Below are 9,176 nucleotides of genomic sequence, written 5' to 3'. Positions count from 1 at the left end.
TGATTGATCCCTTTCCAAAGAAGTGTTTGGGTATTTGTCTTCAATTTCATGAATTTTGTCTTCCATTGATTTGATTCTACTCCTTTGCCCTTTCAATGTGTTATCTATTTCTGGAAATTTTGTATTAATCTACTGAATTTCTATCTGTAGATTTTGTATCATTTCTATTTTTTTTTTTATTTATTTAGTCATTCTGTTCTTGTATTCTTCCAAAATTGTTCTAGAATTTTGTCTGTGTTTTCCTTAATTTTGTCAGAGTTTTCCTTGATCTGTCTCTCAATCCTTTGATGGAACATAAATAAAATTCTCCTGAACTCCTTATCAGGGATTTCCAGTGCTGCTGCTTCTTCAGAGATGTGTTCTGGGTCTGTGTCCTGCTCCCTATTTTCTACCACTTTATCTTGTTTCTTTGTGTGGACATTGATGGTCTTTTGTCTCTGAGACATTGTGACATTGTTGTATTTAGATCTCTGCTAACTGCTGGTTAAGAGCACTTGAGAGTGAGTCAGGCTCATCTTGGTGGCTGTTTATCATTGGCCAGTTGGTGGAGAAGGAGGTGGTGATTCTCACTCAGTAAGTGGAACTGCAGGAGATGTGAGTGTGGTTGCATCCTATGGGCCCTGTCTCCCACTCAGTTAGACAAAACCAATGATCAAAAACTCATCAAGAAACTAAAAAAAGTGCACAAAAACACACTGCATAAACACACACCAACAATCACCAAAAAAAGAAAAGAAAAATCAAAAGCCACAATATCTGGGGAAGGGACAATAAGAGAAAAAGGTAGAATGAGAGAATAATCAGGAAGAATGTGGGAAAAATACAAAATGAAAAACAAGGGATATGGTTAACCACAAGAAATAAAAAAAATGGGAACCAGGAACAGGAAAGAGAGAAAAAGCTGATAATTAGAACCTGGAAAGGGAATAATAAGGAATAATAATAAAAAGGATGAACAAAGAAAGAATAATAATAGTAATAATTTTAAAACACACAAAAACAAACAAACTGAGAAAAAAAAAAGGAAAACAAATGTGGGCAGGGCAGGCCCAAGCTCCATCAGAGCACACAGACTGGGATGGAACCCCTGTCAGCCCAGAAGGTGGGTGGGAGTGAGGTTTAGATGCACCTCCTTTCACTAAGAGGTTGTGGGATATAAGAGTAACAAGGGAAATATTACACCTTTCCAGTCGTTCACATTCAGAATGTGCTTGTGGTTTCCGACAAGTGGAGTCTATTCTTAGGCCCCTGGAGTCAGAGAGAATATTGTCCTTTTAAATATCTAAAATAGTTGAACTGCTTGTAAGCATCCAACTTGGCTGTGCCCTCCAGACAGGCAAAGGTCCACATCTCATCCCACTTTGCTGCTTCCCCTTTTATTCACCAGTCACCTGTGCATTCCTCTGTGCAGCCCCCTGGCTAGGGGGGCTGATTTTTAGGTTAATTCTTAGGTCCTAACACTATTTGGCAATACCCAAGCTGTCTGTGCTGTCAGGATCACTGACAGACTGAAGCTCTGTATGTCTCCTTTTTTGGTATTTTCATGCAGGCTCTTCTACTAGTTGGAATTCAGTCCACTTCTGTATACTTTCAAATCTCAGGGCTCCAAGATTATCCTCTGCATCTGTATTCTTTGGTTCCCCTTTTCATTGTTGAAGAGGGTCTGTGTAGTTTGTCTGCTTATTCCGCTATCTTACCAGAACTCCTCTATTTTCTGTCTTGTTGAAACACTCTTTTTTATGAGAATGTGACACTATTCTTCTTCAATTTATCATTCCTGACATAATAGAACCTATGATGCTCTTTTTCAATATGGTCAATACCAGTCCATTTCAGGTCACTAATGTCACAATTGCTAAAGATAATTCAAAAAGAGCTGTATCATTGTTATTGTCAGGGAACTTCCAGAAATGCAAGCTGGATTCAGAAGAGGACTTGGAACAAGAGACAACATTGTTGATGTAAGACAGATCTTGGCTGAAAGCAAAGAATACCAGAAACAAGTTTACCTGTGTCTCACTGACTGCGAAATTCTGGGAATTCCATAAGACTTAATTGTTCTCATAAGGAAACTCTATATAGACCAAGAGGCTCTTGTTCAAACAGAACAAGGGGATACTACATGGCTTAAAATCAGGAAGGATTCATGTCAGAGTTGTGTTCTTTCACCATGCTTATTTAATCTGTGTGCTGAGAAAATAATCCAAGAACCTGGACTATATGAAGAAGAGCACATCATTAGGATTATAGGAAGAACTATTAAAAACCTGCAATATGCAGATGACACAATTTTGCTTGCTGATGGTGAAGATTACCTGAAGAATTTACTGACAAAGATCAAAGACTACAGTCTTCAAATGGATTACACTTGAAAATAGAAAAACAAAAGTCCTCATAACTGGGCCAATAAGCAACATCACGATAAACAGAAAAAAGATTGAAGTTGTCAGGGATTTCATTTTACTTGGATCCAAAATCAACACCCATGGAAGCAGTAGCCAAGAAATCAAATGTCATATTGCATTGAACAGATCTTCTGCAAAATACCTCTTTAATGTGTTGAAGAGCAAAGATGTCACTCTGAAGACAGGTGATCCTGATCCAAGCCATGGTATAGTCAGTTCCCTCACATGCATGTGAAAGCTGCAAAATGAATATGAAAGATCAAAGTTGATTCCTTTCAATTGTGGTTTTAACAAAGAATGCTGAAAATACAATGGACTGCCAGACAAATGAATAAATCTCTCCTGGAGGAAGTGCAGCTGGAATGCTCCTTGGAAGTGAGAATGGACAGATTTCAGCTCACTTACTTCAGTCATATTGTCAGAAGGGATCATTCCCTGGAGAAGGATATCATGCTTGGTAAAGTACAGTGTCAGTCAAGAAGGGGAAGACTCTCAACAAGATAGATTGACACAGCATCTGCAATGATGGGCTCACACATAACAAAGGTTGTGAGGCTGACACAGGACACAGCAGTGTTTCATTCTGTTGTACATAGGGTCATTATGAGTTGGAGCCAACTTGACAACAGCTAACAACAATCACAGCAATCCCATTACTCTCTCCTATGTTAATCAATTACCCCTGCAAGAATGCTGGTTACAGATAACCCTGAAGCTGGGTGAGAAATCTGGAACCAATTTATGTTTCAAGACCTCCCAAGGAAAAGAGACTGGTTAAAAGTCCAACTTATCATGTAATATAACAGTGAATAGAAAACAATCTATACCTTAAGAAAAAAACATACATTGTGTATAGATCAGTGTTCATAAAGACTGAATATCACTATGAGTCATTTTAATCCAACATATTGATTATGTTGATTTCCCTTATGCTCTAACTACTACCAAGCAAAAGTTTAACCTATCTGGAGTAAGACAACAACCTCAAATTGTACAGTAATTTAAACCTCGTATTCAACAGGAAATAGCCAAACATCCCAGGAAACCTGAGCAGAAGACTGAATTTTAAAATCAAAAATGTCAAAAATATAAATAGATATATAGAAATTATCTGATACAAAATTTAATATAACTTTTACCAATATATTCATGTCTGGTTTATTAGAAGAAAGGGAAGACAATTTCAGCAGAGAATTGGGATATATATTGTTGTTAGGTGCCATCAAGTTAGTTCTGTCTTGTAGCCTTCTGTGTATAACAGAACAAAATACTACCTGATCCTGTGCCATCCTCACAATCAATACTGTGTTTGAGCCTATCATTGCAGCCATTGTATCAGTCATCTCATTGAATGATTTCTCTTTTTTCACTGACCCTCTGCTTTACCAAGCCTCATATCACTCTCCATGAACTGGTCCTTCCTGATAACTTGTCCAAAACACATGAGATGAAATCTTGCCATCCTTGCTTCTATGGAGGATTCTGGCTGTTATTCATTCAAGACTGATTTGTTCTTTCTTCTGACAATCTATGATCTATTCAGTATTCTTCACAAACACCATATTTCAAATGTATCAATTATTTGGTCTTCCTTATTTATTGTCCAGTTCTCACAGGGATATGTTGTTGTTGTTAGGTGTAGTCAAGTTGTTTCTGACTTGTGGGGACCCTATGTACAGCAGAAGGAAACACTGCCTGGTCCTCTGCCAGCTCCATGATCCCCGCTGCACTCAAGGCCGTAGTAGTAGCCACCAAGTAAATCCATCTGTTTGAAGGCTTTCCACTCCTTCATTGGCCTTCCATTTTACCAACCATGATATCCTTCTCCAGGGAATGGTCTCTTCTTACAACCTGACCAAAGTAGGTAAAAAGTCTGGCTTTTCTCACTTCAAAGGGGCATTCCAGCTGCACTTCTTACAGGACAGAGTTGTTAGTTATTTTAGCAGTCCATGGTACTTTCAGCATTCTTCACCACCACCACAACTCAAAAGAATAGACTCTTCTTCAGTCTTCCTTATTCATTGCCCAGCTCTCACATGCATATGAGGTGATTGAAAATACCATGCCTTGTGTCAGGCGCACCTTAGTCCTCAAGGAGATATCTTTGCTCTTCAGCACTTGAAAGAGGTCCTTTGCAACCGATTTGCCCAGTGTTACACGTCGTCTGATATCTTGACTGCTGCTTCCATTGGCATTCACTATAGAATGAAATAATATGAAGTCTTTGACAGCTTCAATCTTTTCTCCATTTATCGTGATGCTGTTTATTGGCCCAGTTGTGAGGATTTTTGTTTTCTTTATATTGAGATGTAATCCATACTGAAGACTGTATTCTTCAGTCTTCATCAGAAAGTGTTTCAAGTCATCCTCACTCTCAGCAAGCAAAGTTGTGTCATCAGTGTATTGCAGGTTGTTAAATTATTCTTCCTCCAATCCTGATGCATGTTCTTCTTCACATTATCCAGCTTCTTGGAATATTTGTTCAGTGTAGACATTGAATAAGTATGGTGAAAGGATACAACCCTGATGTACTCCCTTCTTGATTTTAAACCTTGCAGTGTCCCCTTGTTCTGTTTGAATGACAGCCTCCTGGTCTATGTACAAGTTCCTCATGTGTACAACTATGTGTTCTGGAATTAAGATTCTTTTCAGTGTTATCCACAGTTTGCCATGATCCACACAATCATATGCCTTTGAAAAGTCAATAAAACACAAGTAAACATCTCTCTAATATTTTTTTATTTTGAGCCAAATCCATCTGACATCAGCAATGATATCCTTCATTCCACATCTTCTTCTGAATCCAGCTTGCATTTCTGGAAGTTCTCTGTCAATATACTGCAGCAACCATTTTTGAATTATCTTCAGCAAGATTTTACTTGCATGCAATATTAATTACGTTGTTTGATAATTTCCACACTTGGTGGGATCACTTTTCTTTGGAATGGGTACAAATATGATCTCTCCCAGTCAATTGGCCAGATAGCTATCTTCCAAATCTCCTGGCATAGCCGAGTGAGTGCCTTCAGTGCGACATCCATTTGTTGAAATATCTCAATGGGAATTCCATCAATTCCTGGAGGCTTGTTTTTCCTCATTTCCTTCAGTGAAGCTTTAACTTCTTTCTTCAATATGATTGGTTCTTGATCATATGCCACCTCCTGAAATGGATGAACATAGACCAATTCTTTTTGGTACAGTGATTGTGTATTCTTTCCATCTTCTTTTCACTTCTCTTGCATCATTCAATATTTTGCCCATGGAATCTTTCAGTATTGCAAATCGTGGCTTAAATTTTGTTTTTCAGTTCTTTCAGCTTCAGAAATGTTGAGTATGTTCTTCCCTTTTGGTTTTCTAACTCCAAGTCTTTATACATTTCATTATAATAATGACTTTGTCTTCTCGAGCTCCTCTTTGAAATCTTCTCTTCAGCTCTTTTATCTTGTCATTTTTTCCAATTGCTTTAGCTACTCTCCATTCAAGGGCAAGTTTCAGAGTCTCTTCTGACATCCATTTTGGTCTTTTCTTTTCCTGTTTTTTTAATTACGTTTTGCTTTCATGGATGATGTTCTTGATGTCATACCAAAATTCATCTCATTTTGGTCATTGATATTCAATGCATGAAATCTATTCTTTAGATAGGCTCTAAATTCAAGAGGGACATAATCAAGACCATATTTTGGCTGTGCTGGACTTGTTTTAATTGTCTTCAGTTTCAGCTTGAATTTGTGTATGAGTAGTTGATGGTCTGTTTCACAATCTGTTCCTCACCTTGTTTTGGCTGAAGATATTGAGCTTTGCCATAGCCTTTTGCCACATGTTGTTAATCTGATTCATGTGCACCCCATCTAGTGAAGTCCACGTGTATAGCCACCATTTGTGTAGTTTGAAAAAGATATTTGCAATTAATAAGCAGTTGGTCTTGCAAAATTCTATCATAATATCTCCAGCATTATTTCTATCATCAAGACTAAATTTTTCAACTACCAGTGACTCTTCTTTGTTTCCAACTTTTGCATTCCAGTCACCAGTGATAATTAACACATCTTGCTTGCATGTTTGGTCAATTTCAGACTGCAAAAGTTGATAAAAATCATCAATTTCCTCATCTTTGGCTTTGGTGTTTGGTGCATAAACTTGATGAATAGTAGTATTAACTAGCTTTCTTTGTAGGCATATGGATATTATCCTATCACTGACAACATTGTATTTCAGGATAGATCTTGAAATATTCTTTGTAATGATGAATGCCACTCCATTACTCTTCAATTTGTCATTCCCAGCATAATAGATCATATGTTTGTCTGATTCAAAATGGCTAAAACTGGTCCATTTTAGCTAACTAATGCCTAGGATATCAATCTTTATGCATTTTGTTTAATTTTTGACAACATCCAATTTTCCTAGATTCATACTTTATACATTCCATGTTCTGATTAAAGGATGTTTACAGCTGTTTCTTCTCAGTTTGAATCATGCCACATCAGCAAATGGTCATCCTGACAGCTTTACTTTATCCATATCATTAAGGTTGGTTCTACTCTGATGAGGCAGCTCTTTCCCAGTTGTATTTTGAGTGCCTTCTGACCTGAGGAGTTCATCTTCTGGCACTGTGTTGGACATTGTTTCAGAGCTATTCATAAAGTTCTCCAGTAATGTATCAGGTAGTGTTTCTCTGCTATTTCTAAGGTTTTCCGTGGCCAATTCTTTGTGAAGTGGATGGTCTCTTCCTTCTTCTGAGTCTGTCTTAGTCTGGAAGCTTTGCTGAAACCTGTCCACCGTGGGTGACCCTGCTGGCATTTGAAGAGGTGGTGGTATAGCCTCCAACCTCAAAGTAACACACAAGCCACCACAAACTGACAGACAAGTTTGTCTCTCTTAGCATATGAGACAATTGAAAACAACATGGATTGGGTCGCATACATCTTAGTCCTCAATGTGATGTATTTGCTTTTTAGCACTTTACAGAGGTTTTTTTTGGAACAGATTTTCTCAATGTAACATGTTGTTTGATTTCTTGACTGTGGCTTCAATGGTGTTTATTGTGGATACAGGTAAAATAAAATCCTTGATAACTTCAATCTTTTCTCTGTTTATCATGTTGTTGCTTGCTGGTCCAGTTGTGAGGATTTTTATTTTTTTTATTTTCTTTATGTTGAGGTGTAATCTGTAATGAAGGCTGTAGTCGTTGATCTTCATCAATAACTTTCTGCAAGCAAAGTTGTGTCATCTGCTTATCACAGGTTCTTCATGCATCTTGTTCCATCCTGAAACTGTGTTCTTCTTCATATAGGCCAGCTTCTTCTATTATGTACTCAATATACAGATTAAATAAGTACAACTTTGATGCACAACTTTTCTATTTTAAACCACACAGCATTCCTTTATTTTGTTCAAATGATTCTTCCTGGTGTGTGTACAGGTTTCAAGTGAGCACAATTAACTGTTTTGGAAATTCCATTCTTCTCACTCCTATCCATATTTGTTATGATGAACACACTTGAATGTTTTTTGCATAGTCAATAAAACACAGGTAAGTATCTTTATATAAATATATATGAAGTAAATGAATAAGCTATACATGAAATATATAAAAGTTGAAATTAAAATATCAATAAATTAGTTTTACAGAAGAAAAGACACAATTGAAGAGGCTCATTATGATAAGTCAGAACACAATATACAGACTGTTAATGTTAGGTGCAGCTGAGCTGGTTGCAACTCATGGTGACCTTATGTGCAAGAGAACAAAACACTGCCTGTCCTGAACCAACCTCATGAATTTTGTTATGCTTGAGCCCATTTTTGCAGCCATTGTGTCAATATATTTCAATGAGGATATTCTTTTGTTTGCTGATCCTCTACTTTACCAAGCATGATGTCCCTCTCCAGGAACTGGTCCCTTCAGACAATATGACCAAAGTATATGAGATATAGTCTGGCCATTCTCACTTCCATGGAGCATTCCAACTATACAGATTCCAAGATAGATTTATTCATTCTTCTGGCAGTACATGGAATTTTCAGCATTCTTAGCCAACACCACAATTGAAAGTCATGAATTCTTCTAGAGTCCTTCTTCTTCATTTTATACTTTTCACATGCATATGAAGCAATTGAAAATATCATGACTGGGATCAGGCACACCTTAGTCTTCAAAGTGATATTTTTGTTCTTTAGAACTTCAAAGTGATCTTTTGTGGCAGATTTGCCTACTGCAATATGACAGCTGGTTGCTTGACTGTTGCCCCATGAGCATTGATTGTGGATCTAAGTAAAACAAAATCTTTGACAACGTCAATCTTTCCTCCATTTATTGTGATGTAGATTATTGGTCCATTTGTGAGGGGCTTGTTTTGTTTTGTTTTTTTTTCTTTTGGTTGAGCTATAATCCAGAATGAAGACTACAGTCTTTGATCTTCATTACTGTTTCAAGTCATCTTCACTCTTAACAAGCAAAGTTGTCATCTGCATATTGCAGATTGTTAATGAGTCCTCCTCCAAACCTGATGCTTAGTTCTTCTTCATGTAGTCCACCTTCTAGGATTATTTGCTCAGCATACAAATTTAGTATGTATGGTGAAAGGATGCAACTCTGATTCACAACTTTCCTGATTTTAAACCAAGCTGAAACCCCTTGTTAAGTTTGAATGACAACCTCTTATTCTATGTACAGATTCCTCAATTAAATGTGCTGTAATTCCCATTCTTCACAATGTCATCTATAATTTGTTACGATCCACACGTTTGAATACATCTACACGGTCAATG

The sequence above is a fragment of the Orycteropus afer genome, unplaced genomic scaffold (genome assembly GCF_000298275.1).
Source record: "Orycteropus afer afer isolate SDZICR_OR568_19922 unplaced genomic scaffold, OryAfe1.0 scaffold00230, whole genome shotgun sequence".
Classification (NCBI taxonomy): domain Eukaryota; kingdom Metazoa; phylum Chordata; class Mammalia; order Tubulidentata; family Orycteropodidae; genus Orycteropus; species Orycteropus afer.
The sequence above is the reverse complement of the archived record's forward strand: the minus strand, read 5'-3'. Positions refer to the sequence as shown.